This window comes from Protopterus annectens, chromosome 7.part0 (assembly GCF_019279795.1).
Source record: "Protopterus annectens isolate FY-2018-M chromosome 7.part0, PAN1.0, whole genome shotgun sequence".
Taxonomy (NCBI): domain Eukaryota; kingdom Metazoa; phylum Chordata; order Ceratodontiformes; family Protopteridae; genus Protopterus; species Protopterus annectens.
Genome location: NC_056739.1, coordinates 1,978,440,626 through 1,978,456,132, shown reverse-complemented (window position 1 = coordinate 1,978,456,132; position 15,507 = coordinate 1,978,440,626). Strand labels below are relative to the sequence as shown.

Here is a 15,507-nt window from a genome sequence, read left to right as displayed (position 1 = left end):
AGTTTAGTGCTTTGCCAAGTTAATACTATAGCACAACAGGCTGTGTACTTGCTTTTGATGCAGAAGGTTGTGGGTTCTACTCCCACAAGGGTAGATGCTGCCGTACTGAGAATGTTCTCCTTGGTGAAGATACTAACTATGAGTTCGTTATCAGTTTGCCATCCATTTCCTCTTGCAATATTATTACTAGCTTATCATTTTTAATGTAATATAGGCAATTTATTCCTGAGGGCAACAGACACTTTATTTTTCGATGAAACCATGAAATATAAAGGTGATTGCTAGCAGCAACCGCTTCATTAGTTACAGATTTCTTTAATGTGGAATTATTTAGATGACTGACTTCAGAGATTGTGCATATTTACTGATAATGGACTGTAGAATTGTGCATATTTACTGATAAAGGTGGACTGTAGAATTGTGCATATTTACTGATAATGGTGGACTGTGGAATTGTGCATATTTACTGATAATGATGGACTGTGGAATTGTGCATATTTACTAATAATGGTGGACTGTAGAATTGTGTATATTTACTAATAATGGTGGACTGTGGAAGTCTGAGTAGACTTTTTATGATAAATGTTCTCAACTGGGCAGTTTTGCCATTATGGGTGCATATGGTTTGTTTCATTGCTTACTGGAAAAAATGTTCAAAACAAATTTAAAACACCCTGTAACAAGTGTACTGTATTGTACAAGGAATATAATTTTAGTACAATGAGGAAGGTGTATCAAAGAGCACATGTATGTTTCATATGCAAGGAGCCTATGATTCAAAACAGCCCAAAATTAATCTTTATCTGCCACTGGCAAAATGTATTTTCTTTGAATGTGGGTTTCAATGCTGTTTCAATGAATGTGAGTTTCAAGGGCAGAGAAGTTTTAATGCTAAGTTTTCATTGTGAGACTGCATTGCTTTGTTTAACAGATGACTTAGTGTTTGTGCTGTAAAATACAAAATAAAACTTTCAAATGAAGTCCAACTCATCATAGAAGTAAAGCAGTATGCACATTAGTGTTTATGGTAAATGGAGTGAAATAGCCAAGTATAATGGTTCATTGGAATGGCTGCAGAGGCTCCATTCAACCATTATTTTGTCAGGGGGGGAAGGGCAGCAAACTCAGACAGGCCCAGCTGAACTAAACCTCCCAACTGTCCAGATTTTCAAAGAATGAATAGATTTTTGCTTCTTATTTTTGGTTTGTTGTTCATAAAATTTGTAGTTTTAATTCCTAAATGATTTGCCAGAAGTCACTCTAAGTTTAAGACTTCATAACCTTCAGAAAAATGCATGTTAAAGTAAGAGCTGTTCTATCAACTGTCTCAATTTATACAAGAGCAATTTTTAGCACTGTTTATATGTGCCCCCAATATATTTGGCCTTGTTCAGATTTACTGCATTAACAGGTTGAGAGGTACATGCAAATAAATTGCTTTATAGAATTAGGCATAGCCAACCTCTCAACTGTCCCCAATTTTTGGCTCAAAATGTTGCTCTTCCCCCTTATAATCCCTCCATAAAATAGCAATTTTGGAAGAAAACATGGAGGGTTTACAATTAAGAAATAACTGTAATAATCAAAGTTATAGATTACTTGAAATGCATGTAGATTCTTTTATATTTTGTCAGCTGCTCAAGGTAGCAGTACTAATATTAAAGTGTCCCTTCTTTGACAGGTAGCAGCTGTATTGTGTGTCTATTTTATATTTTTGCATCACGTTTTGTCCATTTTTCATAAAATTGTGTTTTTGGCAAATTAGTGACATCACTAAAGACTGAAGTTAGAAAATGACAGACATTTGAGTTTCAGATTTTATACCCTTCAGAAAATTCATACTAATGCAAGACCTATTCTATTATCTTTCTAAGTTTATTAGAGCAATATTTAAAAATTGTCCTTATTGTTGGGCCTTTGTCCCACTTCTGTGTATGGCTTTGTCCAGATTTCTTGCTCTTGAGGTTGAGAGGTATGACAAATGTGTCAGGGCCATCACAGTCAGCCAGAGAGATTTCAAATTGTGACATGCTTGTTGCACCCCACTCCCCATGTAGTGACTCTGGATGTGTCCAAGCAAGGCAAGGAGTAGTTGTATCTACCTTGGATGGGGAGGACACACTGCATAAGTACTACAGTGGCTTTTCATCTGTCCTTGATTTTGCAGAATGGTCTGGTTTCTGTCATATTTTTGTACTGTTGATTTATGCTTATTACTCAAAGTGCCTGTTGCTCTGTGTTTTTAAGTAGCAATGCTTTAATGACCATAAGGTAAGCTTGTCTGAGATTGTAAGATGCAAGTAAGCTTTAATAAGCATACTGTTAAAGAATTGCCAACATTGAAAGCCTTTCTGTTGTTGCCATGCAGAGAATACTTGACTAGATAATGTATAAGCCTTGGGTATTAAAGGACAGGATTCCATTATTTTAAAAAGCTCATTACACTTGTTGGAGACTTCCAGTCATCTCTACAGACTTTACCCGTAAACTAAACAGAATGCCAATCATGTGTGGTCCATAACCTGTACAGTAATCCTTTAAGCAATGTATCTTGAGCTTGTTTCTTGTTTGCTTTTCATTTTTTACTTTTATCATGTTTTCCCCATGAAACAAGTTGTCAGGCAGCAGGTCTTTTTTGGATAAGAAACATTTTTACAAGTGGGGGCATCACATAGATGGAGATCTCTTTCTGTTACTCAGCGTAATACTCATCATATAATATGAAAGAATTGTTAGCTTAGAACCATACCTCAAATACTAAACTAATCCATCACTAACAAGTTTGTGAATGCCAACAATAAGTCAACAAGTTAGTCTGTAAACTCTTGAAGCAATGTTTCCACACTGGTGTGTGGACAGATGATGAGGAGGGACATGTTCCCTTGGCATGCTCAGAAAAGTAAGTAGCTTCAGTTTTACCTTGGCCAGCTGCAGGTGAGAGTGCCAATATATCTGTACCCAAGCTTGATCTGTTCCAGCCCAAGATGCTGAAATACAGAGAACCCAAAGGGGCACTGCAACCACTAAACGAGTCCTAAAATGCGTATACAACCAGGTCTGCGTACTAAAAACCAAGTAAGCATGATATAGCAGAGTTGAAATGATTCCAGGCTTGTTGTGGATTGACCTGGCATTTGAATAGAGCCCCAAAAGGAACCAGTCATGTCTGGGTCTCATTAGCTGTCCAGGGGGAAAATAAAAACAGGTTCTTTGGGTATGGCACACAAGATATGAATTTGGTGGGTTTACCTATTTGGATTTCCGGAACACCTAGTACACTTTAATAACTATTGCCCATCTCCACTCCAGATCTCACTGGTGCTTTCCCCATGATGTCTCAAAGTATGAAACTTTCTAGAAGAGTAAAATATTTCTAATGAAAGTTTCAGTAGGTAAAATGGGCAGAAATTTAGGCGAAACTCATCTGAGTATTGTATACTGAAATACCTTGGCCCTGCTACAAAAAATAATCTGCACCAAGAATCCAAACAGCTCCAAATAAAGGGGTTTTTGTAAATTGAGATTCTATGTAGTACTGTAACTGGATAAACAGAAGCCCATTTTGCAGCAGCCCTGTCTAGCACTGCTTTACCAGTGCCCTAACACTTCTCTCTGAATAAACTGGGAAGCACCTGCATGTCTTCTGTTGTTTTAATTGTATCACTTAATCATATTTTGTGCTGCTGAATATTTTAATGGTCATAGCTGTGTTTTTCAGTTTCATGTGGAATTATTCTAAAGAGGTTTTCACTCCAGTATTCAGAGAACCTCAAAGCTCAGATTATGGATAAATCTGTCATGGGATCATTCCAATGCATTCTGTCCAGCAGGCAAAAATAAATCAAGTAACTAAGCCATCTTCCATGCTGATCATTCATCTGATGAAATAGTTTAGTATAGTTTTTAGGCACCATTGTTAGCAACCAGTTTTTGGCCCTACATGATCTCTGCTGGGATCTATTTGCATTTCAGTGACCATGGCCACCATTCCCCTTCACAGTGCATTGTTTGCTTGGGTTGTCCTGGCTGAGTCAGGCCAAGCGCTTCAGTGAATGTGGAGCTCATTCATATCTCACAAATGACTGACCTGCAGCAACAACAGCCAGCACTGCCCGACTAGCAGGAGAGATGGATACAATTCTAGTGTTGTTGGTTTTCTGCAACTTTTTTCATTTTTCTTCTTTACGAATGATCTATAGAAAGAGGAGAAAGGAGAATCATTACAATTTGCCAAATAACTTTAAAGGGATGTTGTGGGATAGATATTCATATTAGTCCATGGAGAGAGGTGACCTGTGTTCTGCTAGGTACGTTTACTTTTCATCATGATACAGCCCCCACAGTCACAACATTTTGCAAACAACTGCTCCCATTTTTGGAATCTGTTGTGATAAGTTGTCTTTTAGAGAATTTCTGCCAATAAACTACACTTGCACAGAAAGCATTGCCAGGAAGAAATAAAACTGAAACCTCCTCCATGAATAGTTTCCTTTATGGTGGACTTCTGTAGTAATATATCTACATGTTTGATGCCATCTAGAGACCATATCATCAGTCTCAAAAAGACCAGCAAGAACTGTTGTCCTCCTTTGGACATATGTTTTCCTCCAAACCGATATACAAGTGATTTGCGACCTTTCATGTTCAGGGACTTCAGTCTTCTTCTTCTTCTTTCGGCTTTTTCCCGGTTAGGGGTCGCCACAGCGGATCACCTTGTCCGCACATTGAATGGCAGTGGAGTTTTACGGTGTCGAGTTGCCAGCCCAGCGCCCAACCTTCCACAGAAGGCACACTCACACCTAGGGCCAATTTAGAGTATCCAATCCACCTGCAGCATGTCTTTGGGATGTGGGAGGAAACCGGAGCACCCGGAGGAAACCCACGCGACCACAGGGAGGACATGCAGACTCCGCACAGAAGGCACCCCAGCCGAGAATCGAACCGGAGAACCTCTTGCTGTAAGGCGGCAATGCTAACCACTGCACCACCGTGGCCGCCCTATGTTCAGGGACTTCAGTATAAGCCACATATTTTGAATTTTGCCCCCCCCCCAGCAGAGAGTCAGAATTAAAATAGACTAGGGTGGTGTTTTCCTGATATTACTTTTGCCTCTACAACTCTTAACTGTGTAATCCAGATGATCAAGTGCAAGAGTCCTTTTCTTACGGATTCTTGTGAGGTCATTCAAGATTGCTTCACTCTAGGATGTATTGGAGTCTGAATGGCCACTGGCATCACCACAATAGCAGTCTGTAAGATTCTTATAATTTAAGACACCAGGACAGCAGTCTGTAATATCCTCATAACTTAAGGTTGTAATAAGCAGAACAGAAGCAAAGCTTTGTGTGTGAAATGCTTTGCCTGGCTTTCATTGATTACCTCTAATGGAGAACTCTCTGATCATAACTGCACCATAATATGTTCATTATTTGGTAGAAGATAGAGGAAAGCATCATACGATGGTGAGAGAGTGAGACTAGCAAAACTCACTGTGATAGCCAGCATATACCACTCTCTCTGCTAAGAATATAGCAAACATTCCTAGGTGTTGCACAGCCATGCCTGTCCATATTGTAGCTATCTTAGCAGTGTTGAGCAGAGAATAAAAATATCATTGGTCTTTTTGAACCTTTTTAAAGTTTTTTTCAAATTTTTATCTTCTACCGAGCTGAACTGGGTAGTCTACCAGTAACAACTCTTAGCTGAGATACCAGAAGACTAGAAGCTTCTGAGCTTCCAAAAACTATAAGTTACTTGTTTCTTTTTGCTATTTTATACTATTTACTGCAATTTTTATTGCCTGCTGCCTACGTTTGTACTGTATATATTTACTGTGTACTAAACTGCACTGTTGTACAGCAGTTGTCTACATTACTTTGCCTGTTAAATCAAATTTTATTGTTGTTTTTACTGTTTACAAAGCCCTTTTTGCTATTTTCAGTGTTTACGTATTTACTGGTATTATTCACTGTTTTAAAGCAATGTGTTCTGCTTGTTCTGGTTTCCTCACCAAACAGTGTTTAAATAACTGATCTGCTAGCTGTTTAAAACATTCATTACAGCCTCCTTCTGTTTTAAACATTTGTTTACCATCTCACTGCTGTTATTCTGCTGTGTTAAACATTCTCTAGTATTACCCACTGCAACTAGGGTAGCTAGTAGCTGTAGCTTAGTCCAGATACAGGGTTGCTGCTTCTGGGTCTGTGTGTAGTGGTTTGTTTGTTCTGAGCACATTTTCCAGGCCATCTTGGATTGTAAGGGGCCTGTCTGCACTTTAGTGGCAGGATTGTGCTGATTGGTACCTATCAGGTAAAGGGAGGCCATTCTAGGGCTTTGAATAAGTGTCCTCATTGGTCCTTTTGATTCTTTTTAAAGTTTTATTTTTTTTTTCAAGTTTTTAGCTTCTGGTATTTAGGCACTGGATTTGAGCAGGTTTCTGCTTGTTTGTGTGTCAACAGCACTAAGCCTGCCATGCAATTGTGTGCCAAAGCCAAACAGTTAAATTCAACAATTTTTCCCTAAAACCCAGGCAGAAATATCCATCCAATGAGCTCCTCTATGATCAATTCTGAAAAGACACCCCTAGACCCCTAGTGACAGCAGTCTTCAACTTAGCATTATGGACAGTTGAACTACTTTGTTTCTCCTACCAACCTTGTTGACTTGGGTCTCTTGAGGCAATGTAGCAATTGCCTCATCTACACCGACAACCCTCTACTAATAACTCACTCTAGTATAGAGTGCGAGAGATGTGTCTACACTAAGGATCTTGAATCTATGCTCTCTCACTCAAAACAGTAACCCAAAAAAGGTTGTCAATTCACCCACCACTACATATGCACATAGTACCGTTACCCATGCATATACCACTACTCATACACATAGTACACATCAAACATGAAAATCTAGATACGTGGACGTTCTCTCGAAAAACTTACTAAAACACCAAAGACCACCAAAACACAAGACTGCTACAACTAACACAATCCCCACAGCACCCATGACACATAGCAACACCACTGTCTCCACCAACAAGCACGTAAAGAGTAACACTCAATAAATACATTTTCTTGTCATTAGAGACTCAGTAGTGAGACAGACGGATGTCACACTCAGCAGGTTGGACAAAGAGAAGGTCACGGTCAGCTACCTGTTAGGTGCCAGGATTAATCACAATCATGCATGCACTCATGTCTCTCAGTAACAAGTACCATTATGACTCTGTCATACTTCATGTCGGTGTGAACAACCTTAGATGTACCTCACTGGACTATATGAAGAGAGACACAGTTGAGTTCTCTGAGTATGTGTCCCAGGCATGTATGTCCCTAGCCTTGAGCAGCATACTACCCTCACTTAGAATGTTGCCACAGGATAAACAAAAAATAATCGATTTCAATAACTGGCTTAGTTTTTGGTGTCATTCAAAGGGGAACCAGTTTCTGTCAGCGTAGGAACACATAGTTGACAAACCTCGCTGCTTTGCCAGAAACAGTTTACACCTGGCATCTCTAAGCTTTCAGCTGCTGGCAAAGGCTCTTACCTCCCCCCATTGTGCCTTTTTTGGGCAAGGTCTCAAAACCAGCATTACCAACATGATATTAACCAGTCAGAACAAAATCAGGAGTATGCTGCTAAATGCTATGAACTTAAACCTAAAACTGCACTCCCTGGAAACACTTCTAACACTAGAATATGTAAGATATCTGTGCAGTCACAGAAACCTGTTTTAAGGCCTCACAGAATATCCCAGCCTTGCAAGGCTACAAGGCCTTCCACACCTTTAGACTACAAATGGAACATGTGAAAACCAAAGGAGGCGATGTTTCCATCTATATTAGAGATAAATTCACCTCCTGTCTAGTTAGACTGGACAACTCCATGGAGTTACTCCAAATCTAGGTTACAGTGGTAAGACCCCATTCAAGTCATAGCTAGTTATAGATCCCGCACAATGGGTCATGACACCCACAAAGCCTACTTGACCAAACTGGAGACGATCCAAATTTTACCGAACACACTGGTTATGGGGGATTTCAGTTATCTCACCATCAACTGGGAAACTCACCCTAGCCCTAACTCGCTAGCACAAAAGTTCCTTGACTTTGTTAATTCAAATGCCCTGGAACAAATTGCCCATACCCTGACAAGAGGCACAGATATTCTAGATCTGGTCCTTACCAACCTGTCAAACAGATGCACTGCTGTAACTGTCGGACCCTCATTAGTTAAAACCGACCACAAAAGTCACCTTCAAGCTGGCACTAACACCAGAACTCACAAAGGGTTAAATCAGACTAAAAAAACATCACCAAGGCAAACTATACCCTCCTAGGTGAAGGTATAAATAGATTCCAAGCCCCACCCCCAAGCTGGAAGTATTAACTACACCAAAGCTAACACTAAAGCCCTGTACATTCACTTGCATAACTGTATAATCATGGCTGTACCAGAAGGAATCAAAGCTAGAGCCCCAAGTAAAAACAAGCTGGCATGGTGGACATCCAGTATTAACAAGCTTTACAATAAATGCAGAGAGTTGTTGTCCAGGAAAACAAAGGCAAGGCACCAACAATGGAAAAGCACCCTCAACAGACAAATAAGGCAATTTGTTGTCAATCCTCCCCCTCCCTTTGAGAAGAACTTAAAAACATCCAAAACAGGATAACCAAAGGGCTTTTTACAGCTATGTATGTAGCCTAAAAGGTAGGACCCAAGCATGTGCTAGAAGTGTTTCCAGGGAGTGCAGTTTTAGGTTTAAGCTCATAGCATTTAGCAGCATAACCCTGATTTTGTTCTGATTGGTTAATATCACATTGGTAATGTTTTTGAGACCTTGCCCAATGGTATCTCACACACTGACCCCACAGAGATAGAAAACCTGCTAGCGAATAGGTTTGGTGAAAATTTCACTCTTATCACCTCCTAACTTATCACAACCCCCCCCCACATATCTGAAGAGCAGGTCCTCAAAGCCTTGTCCAAGGCAAAAGAGACAGCCTCTATGTGACCAGATGACATCCCAGGCTGTCTTCTAAACAGGCTAATACATGAACTAGCATCACCACTAAGTACCCTTTTCATTCATAGCCTAACCACAGGCTTTGTTCCTGAGGAATGGACAACAGCAACAGTTATTCCCCTCCACAAAGGTGGCCTAGCAATAGACCCAGGGAATTACAGACCCATAAGCCTGACCAGCCTCATCTGTAAGGCCATGGAATGCATCATTATGGACCCCATAAGTAAAGACATACGTGACCTCCAAATCCTGGATCCTACCCAGTTCAGCTTCTTCAAGGGGAGATCCTGCCTGTTAAATCTGGTGCATTTCTTTGAAAATATGACCAGGGCCATTGAAGAGGGCAAATCTGTGCACACAACATACCTCAACTTGGCAAAGGCTTTCGACACAATCCCACATTCAGGCATCACCAATAAACTTAGCAAAGTAAATGTAAACCCCTTTGTTTTAAGATGGGTTGCCAACTGACTTATAAACCAGACACACACCATCAAAGTTGGTGACTCCACATCATCCAGTAGACCTGTTACCAGCAGGGTGCCACAGGGTTCAATGCTGGGCCCACTACTGTTTGGTATATACTTTACCACGACTTGGCAAAGGCTTTCGACACAATCCCACATTCAGGCATCACCGATAAACTTAGCAAAGTAAATGTAAACCCCTTTGTTTTAAGATGGGTTGCCAACTGACTCATAAACCAGACACACACCATCAAAGTTGGTGACTCCACATCATCCAGTAGACCTGTTACCAGCGGGGTGCCACAGGGTTCAATGCTGGGCCCACTACTGTTTGGTATATACTTTTCCAAAGTTCAGATCAATAAGGGGTTGTGGCTGACCAAGTTTACAGGTGACTGCAAACTGGGTGTAATCATTGAATCCCCAAATTATGTCATACTTCAGGAGGATCTCATGCAGACTAGCGACTGGTGTATTAGTCACAGTCTTAGACTGAATGTAAAGAAATGCATCATCATTCCCTTCAGCACAAACAATGTCCCTTCACACGATCAGATCAAAAACAATATACTAAGTACCCACAAAATGGTAAGGGACCTGGGATCACAAGTTGACTGCGACCTGAACTTCAACCACCATATGTCTTCTGTAGTAAGGAAAGCTTTCTAAATAGCACACTTGATTAGTAAAGGCATCATCTCGAGAGTAAAAGAGGTTATAACCCCTCTATACTCGGCACTTATCTTACCCATATTTGAGTATAATGCCCCGTTTGGCATATACCATATAAAGCACCTGCAGCAATTGGAGAGACCTCAGAGGTTTCTAACAAAGAAGATCAAGGGGCTCCAGCATGTGCCTTACACACACCAACTAAAGTCCCTGTCACTATACTCTGTATCCTATTGACTTCTTGGGGAAGACTTATGCCTGGCCTACAGACCACTCCAAGACTCAAACCTAATGAACTTGCTGCATATCTGTAAAACAAACAGGTCTAGGGCTACCCATTCCAGGGACCTAAATATGGCCTCTGACTTAAATAGGACATGCTGGAGGGACAGATTTGTCTCTCAGTGACTGTCGCATCTTTGGAAATGGCTACCAATTTATGTGAAACAGAGCACTTCTATGATACTGTTTAAGAGGAACCAGGATGAGTGGATGGGGCACTATAAATTCATACTGGAGACAGAGCCCACAACCCTTCTGGACATGGGCAATCATCACTGAATGCAGTCTTGGTTACTGACTAGTATTTCTATTGTATTGCATTAGGATGAAATGGATAGGGTTAAAATGACCCCCAGGTCGATAGCCTAGTAATCTCCTATGATCAACACCAAACCATTTTTTGTGCAAGTTCCCTCATAAAGGTATATGCCATAACACAGTTCCATAAAGGAAAGTAAGACCAGACCTTATTCTTACTCTGCATTACACCCCCCTCATTTTATTCCACAGTGATGAACTGTGTGAGGAAAATTCTTACTGCTATCTTCTCATTTGTTAAAGGATTACATAGGCAATGGGGAGATAAGAATTGATAATGGACTGGCACCTCATAAACGTCAGTCAAACTCTGCAGTTTTTATTTAAGATTCTTGTACCACCAAACCAAACACCTCTGATCCAGAAGTAGACCATTACCTTAAAATCGGAGCCACTCAGCCTGTTCCAGTGAGTACAGATGCCAGTGAGTTTAATCCTGTTTCTTCTTAATTCTCAGAGAGACTAATTGCCAATGGTGACTGTCAAGATTTCAGTAGTGTGAACCAATTTATCATGAACAGGAATGTTTTAGACATTTACCATGTTGTCTTTAACTCCTTTTCTATCCAGTAGACATTGGATGTACTGTCCAGAAGTATAGGATGCCTGCTTGTAAAATGTCATACAAAATGTTTTATACATAAGGTGGACAGTAACTGCTACCACTTCAGGACTCTAATTTTTGAATTTTCCTCAGCTTCTAAAGTCTTAGTATATAGCAATTAACATAATATATGGGTCTTTTCTTCTGTAAATGACTAGCCCCATCACAAGATTTTTCAAGAAAATGACAGTTGTAGTCTTACCTATTTTTCAGACTTAAGTATCATGGAAAACCTAGCAGAAACTTCCCTTGCTCTACTGCAGCTACTAAAGTCCATTGAGACCATGTGAATGCAATGAGAGGTAAATCATGTATCCTTGTTTATAGGAAATGTATGCCAATGACTTCCACTTTGGAGCTGATAAATTCTCTGTGCAGGTAACCCAGACAGACACTGTAAGCCCTAGGTTACAAGGTGGCTATTAAATTATTTTGGCAAGACACTGCATGTGGGGCTTAAAATGGGGCTACAGGCCTCAGCAGTACCAAACATGCTAAAATTATTTATATGTCTGCTGATTATCTGCTTCTCTACAAAACCTACAACTAGCCTCTCTGCACTTTAAGTCATTCTAAACACTTGTTCAGGATAGTTTTAATAAAGTTCTTATGGTTTCTGAGTCACAAGTTGGTAATTATCACTGTAAAGACCAAATGTATTGATACCTTCCATATCCCATGTTAAGCTATTAGTCTTAAACAGGGTCTCCTTTTTTCCCAGATTCAGGAAGGCAGGTGAATTTTCCAGTACTTGTACATGGGATGACTTAAATTTAGACTGGTGGGATGAATAGTATGGGTCACTCAGCTCCAATCTGCAAGAGGAGAACATGGTCTTACAACATCTGTGCAGATCCTTGCAATCTTTCTGTGGTGGTGGGGAGTGTAGTCCCCTATGCAGCATCAGGCTTAAGTTGGCAAATCACCTCAATGATTAACAAATGGAGAACAAGTTGAAGCCTGACCCTCATAGAGGCAGGCCTGGTGTTGAGCGACCCCCACATAGTTTCTGCAGGTACTAAGTTTGTCTTCAGTCAATAAGGATTCAAGTTCACATCCGACCTCTACCTCAGGAGTTAATGAGAGGATTGAAGAAGTGTGTCCATGGCTCCCATCCTGAGGGTGCTTCTGAAGTTTCTTGTACCTCCCAGCCCACAAGTTATTTGCTGGAACAAGAGGTCAGCTAGCCTGATCCCAGGGAGTGGTCCACTGAGTCACATGGTCAATGATCTTCAGAATGTGGGCTTTACCCTTTATTGGGCTACACTTCATGTGGAGCTGAACAGCAAGTTTTGGTTGATGAAGGTCTATTAGGTAATATTACACTATAGCCTGCATTTCAGGAACTAGACAGCAAGCAACTTTATAATGCCAGTTGATAGTTATGGGATCGTATATTTTGGAACCTTGCCCCTGTAGTGTACTTTGACTTTAGCTGATGTGTTCATAGGTTCATACTAGGCTATCTGCCCTAGGGCATTTATAAGCCTAGCCAGAGTGTGTGTGGCTTTCACCACCCCTTAGGATGAGAATACTATACCCATTAGTTTGCTGTGCCTCTGTCCAGCAGTGACACAGAGATGATTCCCTGGGTAAACCTACGATCTCCCATCCACTCGTCAAGATTTCTCTTGAACAGAGTCAGTGAGGGGCTCTGCCTCACATGGACTGGGATTCTGTTCCATAGTGTAGGGAGTCTCTGGGTGATGAATCTTTCCCTCCAGCACGTCCTATTTATATCTGTGTTGAGGTTTAAGTCTCTTGCTCTCGTGGCTCTGGTGGATTTGGATTTTTTGAGGTGGAGCATGTCCATTAATTCCGGGTTGGACATGGCCTTGTATGTCAGGCACAGATCACCTCTGAGCAGACGGTATGCGATTGAATAGAGCTGGAGTTTCTTCAGTCGGGCAGCGTATGACATATGTTTGAGCCCCTTTATCCTTTTGGTGAGGAACTTTTGGGGTCTTTCCAACTGCTGCAGGTGTCGGGTAAGGTACATTCCGAATGGGGTATTGTACTCAATCATTGGTCTGATAAGTGAAGAGTACAGGGGTACAATGACCTCTCCTGATCTGGATGTGAATCCCTTCATGATCAGGTGGGCAATGTAGAAGGTCTTCCTAACCACTTTGGCAATGTGAGTGTCAAAAGAGAGGTTACTGTCAACTTGGGTCCCCAGGTCCCTGATAACTTCTTCCGTGTTTAATGGATTACCACCTATGTGGTAATTAGGGGTTACCTTGTTTTTCCCAAAGGGTATGACTATACATTTTTTGGCATTTAGCTTAAGGCCATGGTTCTGGCACCAGTTATCCATTTCTATGAGACCTCTCTGGAGGATGTCTGTGTCTGATGGAGTGTCAATTATGGTGCCCAGTTTGCAGTCATCTGCAAATTTTGTCAGCCACAATCCCCCTATGTTTGCCTGCACTTCAAAAGAATAAATGCCGAACAAGAGGGGGCCCAGGACTGAGCCCTGTGGGACATGGTACCAGCAACTCTAACCCTGTGGGTTCTGTCCTTGAGCCAGTTTGCAACCCATCTTGTGACATATGGGTTTACATCTAAGCTGGTGAGCTTTTCTATGATGCCTGAGTGGGGTATTGTGTCGAATGCTTTTGCTAGGTCAAGGTAGGCTGTGTGAACTGCCTTACCCTCATCAATGGCCTTAGTGACTGTTTCGAAAAAGTCGACCAAGTTCAAGAGGCAGGATCTGCCCTTGACAAAGCCAAATTGGGTAGGATCCAGTGTCTGTAGGTCCCCAATGTCTTTATTTATGAGTTCCATTATGATCCTCTCCATAGCTTTGCAGACAAAGCTTGTCAAGCTTATGGGGCGGTAATTTCCAGGGTCCGTAGAAGCACCGCCTTTGTGGAGTGGGACCACACTTGCCGTACGCCATTCTTTGGGTACGTATCCTGTAGTAAGGCTAAGATTAAACAGCAGCCTTATGTGTGGGTTTAGTTCCTCATTGAGTTCATGTAGCACACAGCCGGGGACACCGTCCAGTCCCATTGATGCTGTGTTTTTTGCTTTAGAGAGAGCAGCTCTCACCTGGGCATCTGAGATGTTTGGGAGGCTAGACTCTGGTGGGATAGATATTTCTCCTTTTGGGAGGGAGGGAGGGGAGAAATTTGCACTGAACCTGTCTGCCAGTATGTTGGCAATGTCTGTGGGTTCAGTGATTTTTGTATCATTTTGGACTAATTCTGAGCATATTTGGGAGTTTCCACCCAGGTTTCTAACATAGCTAAAGAAGGCCTTATGATTGTCTTTTGTGTCTTTAGCGATTTTTCTCTCAAAGTTGGCCTTGGATGATTTTATGAGTGATCGTAGTTTTTTGCTAGTATTGATCAGAGATGCCTTCCCTTTTAGGGATTTTGCTCTGTCATGTAGTAGCTTTCTCCTCTTGTTGTAGAGTTTGTTTATGGCTGGGGTCCACCAGACCGGGCGCCTGCCTTTGGTGGAAAGGGTCTTGATTTTATTAGGGATTGCTTGATCTATACATTCCTGGAGGTGCTCGTAGAAGGCATTTGTAAGGGTTTCAGCAGCGTGGGTTGGGGTTTCCACTGGCTCGGGGGCCTTGAAGGATACCACTCCAGTCTTAAGAAGTGTGAAGTTTGCTTTTCAGAAGTTTTTCACTGTGGTCTTTTTTGCTGGGGTTGGGGGCGGGATGTGGATCTCCAGCGAGATTAATTTATGGTCTGATCTCACCAATGAGGGATATACTTCCGGTGTGGAGCATTTTGTCCCCATGTTTGTGATGATCAGGTCTAGTATATTTTCTCCTCTTGTGGGAATGGTGACTAGTTGATCCATAGCATTTGAGTTTATGAACTCCAGGAACCTTTGGGCTAGGGTGTTGGGGCTTGAGTAATGTTCCCAGTCTATGTTTGGGTAGTTGAAGTCACCCAATATGATGGTGTTTGGAGAGACATTCATACTCTCCAGTGTCTTCAGGAAGGCTGTGTGGGTTTCCTGAGTTTGAGAGGGTGGTCTGTAGCATGCTACAAACTGTAGGGCAGTTTTACCTATGGTTAATTGCACCTGGATGGTCTCCGATGCTTCGTGCGTTGCCACTAACCTGGAGGTGTGGGTATCCTTTATGAATATGGATACTCCCCCTCCTTTTGTGGTTCGGT

The 15,507-nt window shown here is 41.5% G+C and overlaps 1 protein-coding gene across 2 annotated transcripts in view; it reads left to right on the top strand.

Annotated features, from left to right (window-relative positions):
- ADAMTS17 (ADAM metallopeptidase with thrombospondin type 1 motif 17) overlaps positions 1-15,507 on the top strand; it is a 3,302,852-nt gene that overhangs the window by 1,648,757 nt on the left and 1,638,588 nt on the right. The gene's annotated exons all lie outside the window — the stretch shown is intronic.